At 45.4% G+C, this 15,416-nt stretch overlaps 1 protein-coding gene across 2 annotated transcripts in view; it reads left to right on the top strand.

Annotated features, from left to right (window-relative positions):
• LOC123366223 (GDNF-inducible zinc finger protein 1-like) overlaps positions 1-15,416 on the top strand; it is a 180,569-nt gene that overhangs the window by 44,984 nt on the left and 120,169 nt on the right. The window lies entirely within an intron of this gene.

Genomic DNA, 15,416 nt, shown 5'->3' with positions numbered 1-15,416 from the left:
GCTACCAACCAGGTGATAGATACTGGAGCTCGCAGTAAAGGATTGTGGACCTACATTTTTGTTGGGGGGTTCCCTGCAGCCTTTCCATACTTTATTCTTTGACCCAACAAATTCCCTGCCTCCCCCATTTTGCCATTGAAATTTAAAATTTCTCGTTGCAATCTTTACATTAAAAAATCCCAACAAACTCATTCCACTTCTAAGGCATTTATACCTCTGAATTATTAGTAAGTTTTGCCTGGTCTCAAATACAGGAGTAGAAGAGAAGGAGGCCGTGGTTGGGGTGCTAACCTAGTGCTTGGGAGATTGAAGTTAATTCCAGTCCAGAAAGAGGGGCTGCACCTTAGCCCGCTCACCCCCAGAGCCTCCAGGGAACCAACAAGCAAAACTGGGCCACGCAGAACCACCTGATTGGCTAAGGCAGTCAGGTAGCTTGCTCTTAAACCCAGCAGCTGCAGAGGATCAGTGGCTACTACTCAATGCATGTGCCTCTAGATTCTCTGCCTCCCTGTGCTTGACTCGCTGGACGTCCTGCTCCTCCTTGCTTTGCACTGCTCCTGCGTAGACCCTGCTCTGCTCCGCTCCATTCCCAGCTTTGTTCCAGTCCTCTCTCAGTCTTGCTCCTGCCTTCCTGACTCCAGGTCTGACTGTCAGCTATAATTCCTGGCTCCAACTCTGGCTTGGCCCTTGGTTCTGGCATTTGGACTCTGGCGATGGTTCTAACCCTTGGCCCTGGTTCCTGCTGCTGACTCTGTCTTGAACCTTGGCTCTGATATTTGGAGTCTGACTTCAGTTCTGACCTCCTGCTCCAACCACTAGTTATGACTCCTGCTTTGAGCACTAGGCCTGACCACCTACTACCCAGTCTCCTTACAATTGCCTGCTCTGCCACAGACTTTGTGTGTGCCCTTTGGCAAGTCACTTAGTCTCTCTGGCCCAAACCCACGAAGGGATGTAGGCATTGCAACTCTGAGTGTCGCAACGCCTAACTCATAAATGCCTAGCCACCCAATGGAATCCACAAACCCCAAATGAGCCACCTAGGTCCCCTGTACAAGGAATGGGGAGAGACTGGCATCTCAGAATTGGATCCTCAAAAAGTCAACACAGCTAGGCAGGAAGATGCCTAAGCTAGCTCATAGCAACTGTAGGGGAGAGGGCAGTATCCTAAGCCCTCAAGGAGTTCGGTGCCTAAGTCTGGGCTGGAGCAAGGAGCCTCTGTACATTTGGAATCTGCAGCTGGGAACCCTCTTCTGGAGTCAGGTGCCTCAGTCATTTCTGGAATGAACAACAGCACACACCTAGCCCCACACAATCCTGTCCCACTGCCTGGGTTAGTTCTCTAACCACTGGACTGAAGGTTATCAGGGAGTCTTGATTCTGTGTAACTGAGTGTTGAAGTCTGAACTTTGCAAGCTTGTGCAATAGGCTGGAGGCAATAATGGGCACTCACTGTAACACATCTATTTATCGTACCACAGGTGTGCAAGGTGAGATCAGAGTCTGGCCCTGATTCTTGCCTACATCTGAGCTGTGGCTCTCTTATCGCTGGCTGCTGAGCATCAGCTTTTCCAGCATGAGCTTACAGGTTAGGCCTGGTACTGTCTGGATCTAGCATACCCTTTCCAGCCCTAACAGTCCCAGGCAGGAGCTAGCATAGAAGGAGACCATCTCCACCAGCTCTGTACCAGAGGGAATTCTCCTGTGGGACGCCCTAGCCAGCTTAAAGTGTTGGCAGACCAGAGAATCCAGCTCATGGAATCTGCCCTGGGAAGTTTACAATCTGCTAACCCAATCGTGGTCCTTTTGACAGCGTTGGGAGCAAACTGGCCCACAATTAGGTTCAACAGTGACATGACATTGGGCAAGAGGGATTTTTACTTGGTTTCCATGGTTGTGTGGATAAAGTGCCCAGTATGGTGGTTCCTCCTTAGAATCATAGGATTAAAAGGGACCTCCAGAGATCATCTAGTCCAGTCCCGTGCACTCATGGCAGGATTAAGTATTATCTAGACCATTCCTCCTGACAGGTGTTTGTCTAACCTGCTCTTAAAAATCCCCAATGATGGAGATTCCACCATCTCCCTAGGCAATTTATTCCAGTGCTTAACCACCATGACAGTTAAGAAGTTTTTTTCCTAATGTCCAACCTAAACCTCCCTTGGTGCAATTTAAGCCCATTGCTTCTTGTCCTATTCTTCGAGGTTAAGAAGAACAATTATTTTCCCTCCTCCTTGTAACAACCTTTTATGTACTTGAAAACTGTTATGTCCCCTCTCAGTCTTCTCTTTTCCAGACTAAACAAACCCATTTTTTTCACTCTTCCCTCATAGGTCATGTTTTCTAAACCTTTAATCATTTTTGTTGCTCTTCTCTGGACTTTCTCCAATTTGTCCACATCCTTCCTGAAATGTGGCACCCAGAACTGGACACAATACTCCAGTTGAAGCCTAATCAGTGTGGAGTAGAGCAGAAGAATTACTTCTCGTGTCTTGTGTACAACACTCCTGCTAATACATCCTAGAATGATGTTGGCTTTTTTTTGCAACAGTGTTACACTGTTGACTCATATTTAGCTTGTGATCCACTATGACCCCCACTATGACTCCCTTTCCGCAGTGCTCCTTCCTAGGCAGTCATTTCCCATTTCGTACGTGTGCAACTGATTGTTCCTTCCTAAGTGGAGTACTTTGCATTTGTCCTTATTGATTTTCATCCTATTTACTTCAGACCATTTCTCCAGTTTGTCCACATCATTTTGAATTTTAATCCTATCCTCCAAAGCACTTGCAACCCCTCCCAGTTTGATATCGTCTGCAAACTTTATAAGTATATTTTGTATGCCATTATCTAAATCATTGATGATTCATTCCTTATTTGTTTAGTTCTGTTTAACTTGTGTTGGGTTGGCATGGGGTCATTGCTGAGGAAGTTGTCGGGGAAAGGTGGGGCTCATGGTATCCTTTGAAGGAAAGGGGAAGGGTGTGTGTTGCATAGGACTGAGGTGGATTTTCCAGACGTCAGGGGAGGATGGGAGAAGGCATTGGTGTGTGAGGAGAAGGAATCAGGAGAGGTGAGAAGGGAGGCAGGATTAACAAAGAGCCAGGCCTCAGAGGGTGAGACCAGGGACATGTAGGTTGTACAAAGTCTTGAGATGAAACTGGGGGCTCCGAAAAGAGCTGTGGAGCCAGCAGAGAGTCCAAGAGGTCGGAGCAGCACGAGAGGAGGGGGAGTTAGGCAGTGATATTTCTGATGGGCTGGAGAGAAAGATTTGAACAGATTTGAGTCCAGAAAAGACACAGCCCCCTTTTCAGCCCTGAATAAGTAAAAGAGCCACACCCTGCCCTGGTACAGGGAGGTGTGCTTAAATTTACACATCCAAGTAGCAACAATTAAGTCACATGAGTGCCTAACTCCCTGGAGAGCCTTTGAAAATCCCAGACTCATGTAAGGCCCCAGGGAACTAGAACCCAAGTCTTATTTTCTTATACCTGTCATGACCATTCATTGCTCTGACCTTGGCTTGATTTGGATTTTGCCTTCTGACTTGGATCCTGAAACCTGACTTGGACTCTGACCCTTGGTACCAACCGTGGCCTGGAACATGACTAGGCACTGCTCTGTTATTCCCCTCAGGTTTGCAGACCCTTTGTCATGACTGCCTGTGTGGGGGATCCTGGCACCTCAGCTCAGTGGGGCAGGGAATGTGTCTCTTCATATATTAGTGTGGTCTCTAGCACAATAGGGCACCATTCCTAATTAGGGCCCCTGGGTGTTACTGCAAGAGATGGGGATGTCTGTTTTTATACAGGAGTTGGCCTTTGTTTAAAATCAAATGATAGAAAACTGAGCCTTTGGCCTGAGGTTTTTTCCAGCCAGTAGGTGGCACTGGGAGGCAAAAATCTGATTCCTGGTTACAAGCTATTTTAAACATCTTTAACCCAGTTGGGAATACACTGTCATACTCCCAGCTAAACTCTCATTTGAAAGGGCTTCACCAAGTAATGTAGGCAAAACTGTATACTTTAGCTTTTAAAAAGAGTTTTTTTACAAAACTTAATATACATTAAAATGCTGTTAGGCTATTTTTAAAAATTCTGTGCAACCAGCTGGTTGTCAATTTAAATATCCCCCCTGTTGCACGGGAACCTCCCATTCAACAGCGGATTGAAATGCACCTAGTAAACAAATAGCATGAGTGGTGACATTTAATGTTTGTTCACTTCTATTCATTTAAGAATCTATATAGTTAGGTAGCTAAGGGGGGAAATAATAGTTCTATCCCTTTAATAACGGAGGGGGACCATTTTAAAAGGCACAAATGGAAATTGGGTACTATGGGAGGCCTTGCCTACATGAGAAAGGGTTTGCTAGTCCAGGTATGCTTGTCGCTCCCACTAGTGGAAATGCAGCTTATATCAGCAAAAGGTTCCCCAAGAGGAATAAGCTACAGTAGAACCTCGGAGTTACGAACACCAGAGTTACAAACTGACCAGTCAACCGCACACCTCATTTGGAACCAGAAGTACGCAATCAGGCAGCAGCAGACACACACACACACAAAACAAATACAGTACAGTACCCTGTTAAATGTAAACTACTAAACAAAACAAAAAAGGGCAAGCTTAAAAAAAAAGATTTGAGAAGGTAAAGAAAGTGTTTCTGTGCTTGTTTGGTTTAAATTAAGGTGGTTAAAAGCTGCATTTTTCTTCTGCATAGTAAAGTTTCAAAGTTAATGTTAAGTTGGAAACTTTTGAAAGAACAACCATCGTGTTTTGTTCAGAGTTATGAACAGCCTCCTTTCCCGAGGTGTTCATAACTCTGAGGTTCTACTATATATTGGCAAAAGGACACTCTTTCTGGCATAGCTATTAGGTTAGGAATGTGACTTTTCTTCCCCACGTCTAACCAACACAGCTATGACAGTAAAACTTTCTACTGCAGATCAAAGCTAACTGTCATCTGTGCCTTTGCAAATATCTCCCTAAAACCACAAATTCTGATCAGCTATTCAATGCAACATCAAGCCCCCTTCTTCTCCATGCAGTGGGTCATTGATAGGGAGAGCTTGATCCTGACTTGTTGAAGTCAACGAGGGTTTTGCCATGGACATCAACAGGAGTGGGATCAGACCCAGAATGCAACACAGATGGGTCTTCAAGGTGCCCACAATTTGTCACTCTCCAGTCAAGTGGGTATCATTCAGAAAAAAGTAATCGAAAGCATAGTGCATTGAAGGTTTTATTAAAGATAGAACCCAGGCCCTTTCATAACAGCATAGCTAGATAGCTTTTTTTATTCTTTTAGAAAAAAGTGTGCCTTTTCCAGTACTGCCTGATAAACTCAGAGCTTGTATGAAAAGTGGTGTTGTATCCAAAATTGTGAAAAAGTTAGAAACCCCTTTTCTGTGCATTACTGCATTATATTGCATTAATTGATGTGGGTAATGACCTCCCCTCATATTGAATGCCCAGCCACATACTTACTATGGAATGCTCAGCCCTGGAGGGGAGGAAAGCAGGGACTTATGTGGATTGCTGTAGACCTGCGTGGCACATGATGCTTGACACAACTGAGATCACAAAGCAGTAGAGGAAGGGAAACCAAGCGAAGGGAAAATGTTCTTAAACTAGAGTTAAGATGGAAGGTATGTGCCACTAAAATAAGGCTTTAAATGCCTTTCAAGAACACTAGCTTTCAACTCAAATAGTAGAAACCCAGAAAATTCGTAGTAATAAGAATTATTTTTAGTATTATTGTTCCTAGTCACATAATGGTCTAAAAACGAAAAAGTAGTTCAGCAAAAAGTTTCAAGATCTCAGCAGTGGGGCACAAAATGAACTCATTAAATGTTTTCAATTTGGGTTTTTTTCCATCCAATACTTGTAAAAAGAAACCCTTTCAAATGGAAAACATCAAAACAGCCAGCAACATTTGTAACTGTATCTAATGTATTTGCTCACTTTTAAAACAAGCCTTTTGAATGAAAATACAAAAAAAAATCATGGCAAAACTGGGAGTGGGGAGCCCTCATGATTGTGGAGAAAAGCTTGAAAATGTGACCTCAACAGATCAAAAACTAGAAGGCAAATAAAAAGAAACCAAAACTTTTTTTTTTTAAAGTCATGCTTTTTGGAATATGGCCCTTTATTTTTGAACATTGGATTTGGCAATACAGAGATAAACAGAAATAATACTCAGGGGGCGAAGACTGGCATATCTTGAAGCCATAACCCCAAAGGGTCATCAGGAAGCAAGAGGAAGATTGTTGTAACACCCTGTAACTCCCTTTCCTTGCTGATGTATTACTTCTGAGGTCACTTAAAGTGACTTATGCAGTGGTAATAGAAGGAAGCATTGTGCAAGGTGATTTAACATCTGTGGCATTTCCAAACTCAATAGAATTTGGAAAGGCCAAATGGCAATAAACACTTTTGAAAAATCAGCTTTGGTGTCTGCAAATAGTAATTATAATTACAGTACTTATCTTTTATATAGCACTTTTCATTGGGACATCTCAAAGCACTTCACAGTCTTTAAAGTATTTATCCTCATAACACCCCTGTGAGGTAAGACAGTGCTGCTGTTCCCATTGTACAGATAGCCTGTGTGTGTCGGTTCTCTAACTGACTTGCCCAGGGACATACAGTAAGCTTGTGGCAAAGCAGGGAATGAAATCCTAGTGCCTGAGGCCAAGGTGCTTGACAGAATGGAATACAGTACCACGCCACTCCCCTTCTCATATCATTTTCTACAAGGATGATGGTGACAGCTGCAAGCTACCAACTTCCTTAAGCCTTGAAAGAAAGAAAAGGTAGGAGGCCAGATATGAGTGGATGCCTGTGTTGGTGTTAGTCTATATATTGAATCAACAAAGAAATGCTGCATCATTCCTCTTAAAGATGACCTGCAAATGGCTTGTTTGGCTTTTTTATGATGCATAAAGAAGGCTGAAAAGTTTTCCACACACAGAAAACGAGTCTATCCCTGCTTCCTTGTCATTGTTGCTTTTTAATCATAGAAGTATCAAGAACGAAAGCCTTGAAGCTAGGCTGGAATTGTTCTGGCACACGGGGGGGGGGGCAGGATGTGGGCACTTCTTTCAAGCTGCTGTCTTGTTCCCCAGAAGTTCAGCTTTTTCTCTTTTGCTTAGTTCTACCTGAGTCTGCAGAGAGCCTGGAACAATAGCTCTGAGAGGTGTAAACTACCCCAGTCATCTCAGTGAGGTTGTGGTTCAGATGCCTAGTGATAATGTGCTTGTCTAAACTTGAAATACTACAGTGGTGCCACTGCATAGCTTCTGTATAGACATTCGCAACAGCAATGGGAGGGGTTCTCCTGTTACCGTAGTTAATCCACCTCCTCAAGAGGTGGTAGGTAGGTGCTGTGGACACTGGAGGTTAGGTACAGGGGGTCCCCAACATATGTCTCTCTCTTATCTATTGTTTTGCATATTTGTCGCTCATCAATAGGGGAACGTGTTCCGATTCACCTCGGTCCCGATCCGCATATCCATCAATTGCAGTACTGTACTGTAAGTTGCAAATGACGGATATGCCGACCGACGTGCATCAGAACACGTTCCTCTGTTGATGAGCGATGGATATGTGACAGATATGCATAACGACAGGTGGGCTGGGGCCCACCCACTTAACATCCCGGCCCAGCCCCCCCCCCCCCCCCCAGTGCTGGCTCTGCTCCCACCCCAGTGCTTACCCCAAACTGCCTGCCCGGCGCTCCAGCTGGGGAGCGGGGTCAGAGTGTGGGGGCTTCCAAGCCCCTGACCCATGCTCTTTGGTTGGAGCACCAGAGCAGGGCAAGCCCAACCCAGCTCCCCGGCAGGAGTGCCAGGCGGGTGGAGCAGGGCAAGCCCACATGCCCCGATCCCACTCCCCTTCCGAGTGGAGCAGGACAAGCCTCCACACCCCACTCCCTGGCAGGAGCCCCAGGCAGGCATAAGGGGCAAGCCCCGAATGCCGGGCGTGGAGCAGGTGAGAGTGCAGGGGTGCCCATTTTTACGAGGGCCCCCATTTTTACAGGAGCCCCTAGTCAAAGTATCTATCACCCCCCATCCCCTGCAAGGATGCCTGGAGTGGGGCCACCAGATTGCTCCTACCCCTCCATCCCCGTCATTGCCCACCCACCCAGTGTCCCCTCCTGTTTATGCCGCTGCTGTACCAGCAGGTCCCTGGTATACATCGTGTAGGTATCCGTGGCCCTTTTCAAGAACACAACCCCAACGTATATTGGGGACCCGCTGTATTCTTAACTACGTCACTCAGGGGAGTGGGTTTTTCCCATGCCGGAGTGATGTAGCTAGCTTGGGTGAGTGTAGACATGGCCAGTGTAAACAACTTGGAACTATTTCATTCCTCCCATACAAATGCAGAAGGAGAGCTACAAATTGACTGTGAATGAGGCTACACCTTGGTGCCACATCTTGAGTGGCACTGGGAGATGCCATCATTTCTTCCCCTTCCCCCAACCAAGTCGCTGAGACCAGGGGCATATAGTCAAGTCCTACCGAGGAGGAGTCAAGCTTGAAAAGTCCAGTGTAGCTCAGCGAACACGCTCCGTCATGTTCTGAACAATCTATTCGGAGCCACGTCTCGTTTATAGGGACACCTGGTTGGCATGTATTTTGTGCGCAAAACTTGGAAGAGCACCACTTCCTTTCCTCCCGCTCCCTGCCCCATTTGACCCTTGCCCTGTAGAGTGGTGCTGCTCCATTTTGGCACCCGACCCAGAGATGGGGTAAAAAAAATGACTCAGGAGTAGGGCTGTCAGAAAACAACAGGAATGTCACTAGAACGAAATACGTCTAGTTGTTGTGTTCACTGACCAGGTGAACCAGTATTAAGGAGCAATATTGAAAGGCAGACTAAACTCAAACACTTGCACGCACACACATGGATGAAGGTTGCCTCTGAGTGCCTGCTTTTTCTGAGGTAGAGTTAAGGCTGTTTGGGTGACCTTAAATGTGAATCTTTTTTGGAATGTTACCCTTAACTTATAGTTCCCTGTCCCACATTCAGGGTTCTTGTTACAAAATTTGTGTTCCTGTAAGTTTCCTGTTACCTCAACACTAAATTGCCTAGCATCTAATGTTGACTCTCTGAGAACTCCAAGACCTATATTATAATGCATACAGCATAGGGGGAAGAATTAGGGTTGCACAGGCAACCTAGCCGCCTGGTGCTTGTCTTTGCAACATTCATAGCTGTATTTGTGTGGGGAGGGGCTAAGATTTTTCATTGTAAATAACGTATAGGCCAGCAATAAATTACCACAATGTGGGAACAGGGAGGGGTGGGATTGTGACTCAGAGCAGAGGAGTGTGTGTTCCTATCTGGGTGTCCCCCGGGGAGCAGGGGAGGTTGTGGACCAGTGGACCCGCCTTTGTTCAGCACTGTCCCTAAACCCCAGTTCAGCACAATGATTGAATTCTCTCCATTGTTACCTTCGGGGTTCCAGGAACTGGCTAAGGGTGGGAATGATGAGTTGAAGATCGCCAACCGGGCTTTGGGGAATAAACTGAGGGAGGGGAAGGAAAGTAAACAGGAGCTGGAGACGTGAGCCATGGCGGGGAGATGGGAGTCACCCTCTCAGCCTGGCTCAGCGTGTAGCAGTAAATGGAAGGAAATGAAAGGTGGAAATCCTACAAGGAGAAGAACAGCTCGGTGTAACCTTTCCCACTGCACAAGAATATCAGCTTGCAGCTAGTGTGCTGCTGATCTGTGTTTTAATCAGGTACCTTTGGGAGCATTTGCTTCTCTGTTTCCTCAGCAGCCCAGTTGCTATAATAGTATAGTACAAAAGAATGAATGCCTGGGGACCAGGAAAGAAATACTGATTTCTGCAAACACTTCCAAACGATACAGGGCGGAGCCTGAGCCAAAGCCCACTGAAGTTAGTGTCGAGAGGGGCAACCGACACCATTCTTGAAGAGGGAGGGTGCGTGGGGAGCAGAAAATGCCCAGCAGCTCCGGATTTCAACAGGCTTTGGATCAGCCCCGTGGATTGGGAGCTCGAACTGTCCTGCATGTCTGGGCACAAGCTTGCATATTACAGGTGCTACTGGGATACAAGTCCTAAAGAACAAGGAATCATTCTGATTCCTTGACAAAAAGAGATAGAACAATAGATGCAATTTGACAACATCACCAGGCTTAACTTCAGATTCAACCAGCAGTAGAATAAAAAGGAAACAAAATAAAATATTTTGAGGTAAATTAATATTCCATCCTCCACACTCTGCTGCCCTCAAAGGAACATGTTGTAAGATTCATAGGATACGAACAGATTCTGATCCTTTTACTCTTTCTGACGAGCACCTTCCTCTAGGAGCTCAAGGAGTAAGAAACTATTCAAGGTGAGTGACGGTGTCAGATTGTGTCTTATAGGAAAGGCCCTAATCTGAGAGGTGTTGAGCATTCTTAACTCCTACTGATTTCAGTTCAACTGAGGGCACAAAGCACCTTCCAGGCAGGATCCTGGGGAATTATTTCATAGCTAAGGAGTTAGAACTAAGATGACTTGCTTAGAAACACAGTATGAATTAATGGAAGAACAAAACTCAAACCACTTGCTGAGAAATCCAAAATTCCCTCTGTAGAGTTTCTTAACAAGCTTTATTTAATTTGGATGTGAACTGAGGTCTTTTTGCATTACTCTTAGGTACCCTTTGCAGCGTGAGTCATTGGCATTACTTTAAAGAAGGGGTTCTCAGACTTTTGTACTGGGGACCCCTTTCACACAGCAAGCCTCTGAGTGCGACCCCCCCTTATACATTAAAAACACTTTTTCATATATTTAACACCATTACAAATGCTGGAGGCAAAGCATGGTTTGGGGTGGAGGCTGACAGCTCACGACCCCCCCATGTAATAACCCCATGGCCCCTTGAGGGGTCCCGACCCCCAGTTTGAGAACCCCTGCTTTAAAGTAATGTGAGGATCATCCACAAAGCTACTTCTCTGAAAGTCTCTGTCGATGGTTCACTTCTGCCATGGTGACTACAGTACTGCCAAGCCCAAACATTAAAAAAATCCAGGGCTAAGACCTCCCCAAAATCATTGGCCTAGTTTAAAAATCATGACTTTTTTTTAAAGTAATGAATTTGGGGTATCTTTATTTGCTGCCTGGTTTTTGAAATTCTAGTGTCCATTCAGGTCACATTTTTAAGCTTTTTTCCACATGAGGAGAGGCTAGAACCTTACACTTGCCTGTAAACAAAAGCTGAGAGTCTCATATATTCACTTGACTCCAGGAGCTGGGGCTTTAGGAAACTATCACAAGGCTGCAGTAGCAAAAGTAATATTGATTGCAGTCTGACTTTCAGACTTCAATGACTGCAGCCCAGGGAGGGGCTGTAAAAAGACTATTTAACCTGGGAAGCATAAGTCCTGAACTAACAGGGGTGAAGAACAGTATTGTTCTGTTTATCCCCCAGAAAGAGGAAGACTCTTTAAGAGGTTTGCCTGGAGATCTAAACTCCAAGCCCTCTGTCCAGCAGTGAGGGAAACAGAGGCAGCCACACTGCTTTGACATGCCAGGGAGCGCTATGATGCTATTACAGTCATAATGAGAGAAGCTGGTATCGCAGTGATTCATTAGAGGCCACCACACAGGTCGCAGTTCATCAGGAGTTGATGAAATCTGGCCTCCAGAACAAAAACGCCAAGTCACAATTATAGCTGTAAGCCAAGAAGTCAAGGAAACAATTAATCCAAAAGGCTGGACTGTTGCAAGTGCCTGCAGAGGCTCATCATGCACAGCAGTGCTCTGCTTTCACTTCCACATCGGGTGACTCGAGAATCACTGCAATGGCTGAAAAATCCCTTTGGTATCCTAGCATAAACCACCTCAAGCTGTGAATATGTGAACATAAGAATGGCCCTATTGGGTCAGACCAAAGGTCCATCTAGCCCAGTATCCTGTCTTCCGACAGTGGCCAGTGCCAGGTGCCCCAGAGGGAATGAACAGAACAGGGAATCATCACGTGATCCATCCCCTGTCGCCGATTCCCAGCTTCTGGCAAACAGAGGCTAGGGACACCATCCTTGCCCGTCTTGGCTAATAGCCATTGATGGACCTGTCCTCCATGAACGTATCTAGTTCTTTTTTGAATCCTGTTATAGTCTTGGCCTTCACATCCTTTGGCAAAGGGTTCCACAACTTGACTGTGCACTGTGTGAAGAAATACTTCCCTTTGTTTTAAACCTGCTGCCTATTAATTTCATTTGATGACCCCTAGTTCTTGTGCTCAGTTTACTCTGACATTTCAGTGTGCACACACCTATGGAAGTGGGAGGAGTCCATCCAGAGAGCCCAAAAGGCATGCAAAAAGTAGTATAGTCTATCAGCAACATCTAAGTAGTGTCAGTCTTAACTTTGAATCTCAGGCTACCCTGAGTGTCACACTCTTAATACTATTACTAACACTAAAAAAGCAATCTGGTTTGGGGAATGCTTATGTGAGTAAAGATTTCAGTCTGACCCTGCATCAAATCAAGACCATGCAATCTATGTAGCTCTCTGTTCCACCTCTCCTGCTACTTACTGTCCTTGTGCCCCTGGTACACATGCATACAGGACCTCATGCAAAGTCCATCCAAGTTGATGGAAGGACTCCCAGTGACTTCAATGAGCTTTGGATTGAGGCCATAGATGTAAAAGGATACACAAACACCTCAAACCTAGCTCAGTTAAAACAAGTCATGGCTAGGGTTGCCAATTTTGGTTGGACATATTCCTGGAGGGTTCATCGCATGACCATTTTTAATTAAAGATTAATCTTTAATTCCTGGAGAGTCCAGGACAATTCTGGAGGGTTGGTCAACCCTAGTCACAGCTTTGTGAATCAGCAACATTAGGAGTTTTTCGCTTGAAATCTTGATTAACTAGGAAAAAATTTTGTTTGGATGGCTCTAACACTCAAAGAAGTAAACTTCGGCATGTGGCTGTGTGTTCTGAGTGCATTGTAATGTAAGCACAAAATTGTTTTCTATTTAATTTCCAGTGGCAGTGTCTAAACATATCTGAAGAGTCACACAAATATTTATACATCGGCCCTACAATATACCAAGTTCTCAGTCGAAAAGGCTTCAATAGGAGAAAATGGATAGTTGAAAGACCAATCAGGTCTTCATGTTTCAGAAGATGATACTGTGCTAAATGTCACAGTTTTAGGGTAATGGCACTTGTATTCCCCCGCTATGATCCCTTGATGGCACCTATTTAAAGGTTTCTGGCTGTCAGCCATCACCTCTCCTGGGTGGATACCCATGACTCACTCCCTTCGGACTGGGGTTTCAAAGGCTGCACAGGTCCCTGCCTTGTACTGTGATATGCCCAGCAAGCCAGATTGCCTAAAAAGGCTAGTGCCTGTGCGTTGCTTTTTCTCCTAAGGCTATGACTTGTGTTTTGCTCGCAGTTACGAGTTACCCCGCAGCTCCTTCCAAGCAAGCACTTTTACTCTTAAAGTCAAAGCATTAGAAAGAGCTTATTAAAAACAAAAGAACCTACATGCATGCTCAAAAGGTCACCCCCCAACTCCAGCCTAGTGCTTTGGTAGGTTTTAGTCCTATAAAACCCACAATTGGGTTTTCCTCAGGGTTACAAGTTCCTCTCCATCTTAGCTATGGAACCAGACCCTAGACTGGACAGGTCAGACAGTTCTTTATGCAGCTTGGGCCATTGATCTTGGCCTTCTGCTCCTTCTGCACTCAGCAGACACTGACCGTCTCCTCAGGGTGTAGCTTCAAAAGGCTGGGTTTTTGTTTACCTGGAGGTGGGGAATTTGCATTAACTTCTCCCTAGCGACTCCCCAGGAAATCCACTTAACACTTAATGTTCCCAAAGTCCATACTTGTCTAGCACATTTTCAGTGTAGTCTTTTGAATGCCCAGGTCTCGCATCTCCCCCCTAGAGAGGTGACATGCCAGCCTGGTCTTCCAAGGATGTTGGAAGTACATTACATTACATATACAAATGACAATGGGCAAATTAGTTTTCAGCATTATTTCTGAATCCAGCCCTTGTGGATATACTGCAGTTAATAGAAGTGCTATTTGTGTGAGTAAAGAGAAGTTCCCCAGTAGTTTCTTTTGGGCATTATCTGAGGTACCACTTGATAGAATGATAGGAAGATGAAGCTAGACAAATTCAGACTGGAAATAAGGTGCTTTTTTTTTTTTTTTTTTTTTACAGTGAGGGTGTTGAGTCTGAACTTTTCATGAGTTTAAACTTAATCCAGACTTGATGTCTCTGTCTGAAACTTTTAATCAAGGCTCTGACCTGCGAACTACTCCTGACACCTCCCCCCTCCCAATAAGTAGCCATATCCTCCTTTGTCTTTTCTAATTTACATTTTAACCTGTTTTATCCTGTAGAATCTTGATTGATTATGCATGACCATTATGATCTGTTAATCACTTTGTTTACTTCTGTGTATAAACATTGATGCTCACCCCTAATAAACTTGCCACACTTACTCCGAAGCTTTGGTCTTAAGCTAAGGATGGTGTGAGCCCGTTGATCAACGAATTATTGTCTGGTCTCTGACAGTTTTCTGAGCCCTATACCAACTCCGCACAAACTCGGGTGCTGGAGAGGTGAGTAGGACTTGCTTTTTACCTAACAATTTGGGGGCTCGTCCGGGATTCCTTCTGGTGCGGTGCCTCTGTCCAGTGGTCAGACCACTCATATACGAATTGGCAGGCGCCACGGGAGATTTCTCCCAGCCAATTCAATATTGAGGGGTCGTGTACTGGACAGCAGGATAAACGCCAGTTGGAGGGCTCCTGTCAGACACCATGGGTCAAGGGACTAGCGTGCCTCTTGAGAGTCCGCTGGGGATTGTAAATAAGTTATGGAATGAAGGGAAACTCCCAGTACAGACAGGAATGTCTAGGAGGAAGTTGTACACACTGTGTGTAAGGAATTGGACTGGGTATACCGCGGTATTGGCCGACCCGGAGATGAGGTGGCCTTCGTATGGCTCTTTCGAACAGGCTGCCTTAAGAGGAGTAAGGAGCCAGATCGAAAAAGACCATCCGGGACAGTTATGTTACTGGTTTTGTTGGGACACAGCAGCAGAGCTGTGGAAATCTTTAAAAATTATGGCAGTCAGGTATTCTCCCGAGAGTGAACCCCCTCCATGTTATTTCGATGAAGGGTGTAAACCACGGCGTGTTTTAACTCGTCAGTTGGTCCCCACTGCACCTGCCCCTATTCCTCCGCAAGGGGACTCTCTCCAGAACGCAGAGGGGAATCTGCAGGACTCCAGATTGGAATCTCTGCAGAGGGATAAGGAGGAATTGGAGGGGCACACCTCGGGAGGAGTTTTGCATGGGAGAAAGAAAGGGAAAGTAGTAAAAAGAAAGAGAAAAAGGAAGAATATAAGTTGATGGCTT

The sequence above is a fragment of the Mauremys mutica genome, chromosome 3, assembly GCF_020497125.1.
Source record: "Mauremys mutica isolate MM-2020 ecotype Southern chromosome 3, ASM2049712v1, whole genome shotgun sequence".
In the NCBI taxonomy this organism is placed as follows: Eukaryota; Metazoa; Chordata; order Testudines; family Geoemydidae; genus Mauremys; species Mauremys mutica.
This window is presented reverse-complemented; position numbering and strand designations above follow the sequence as displayed.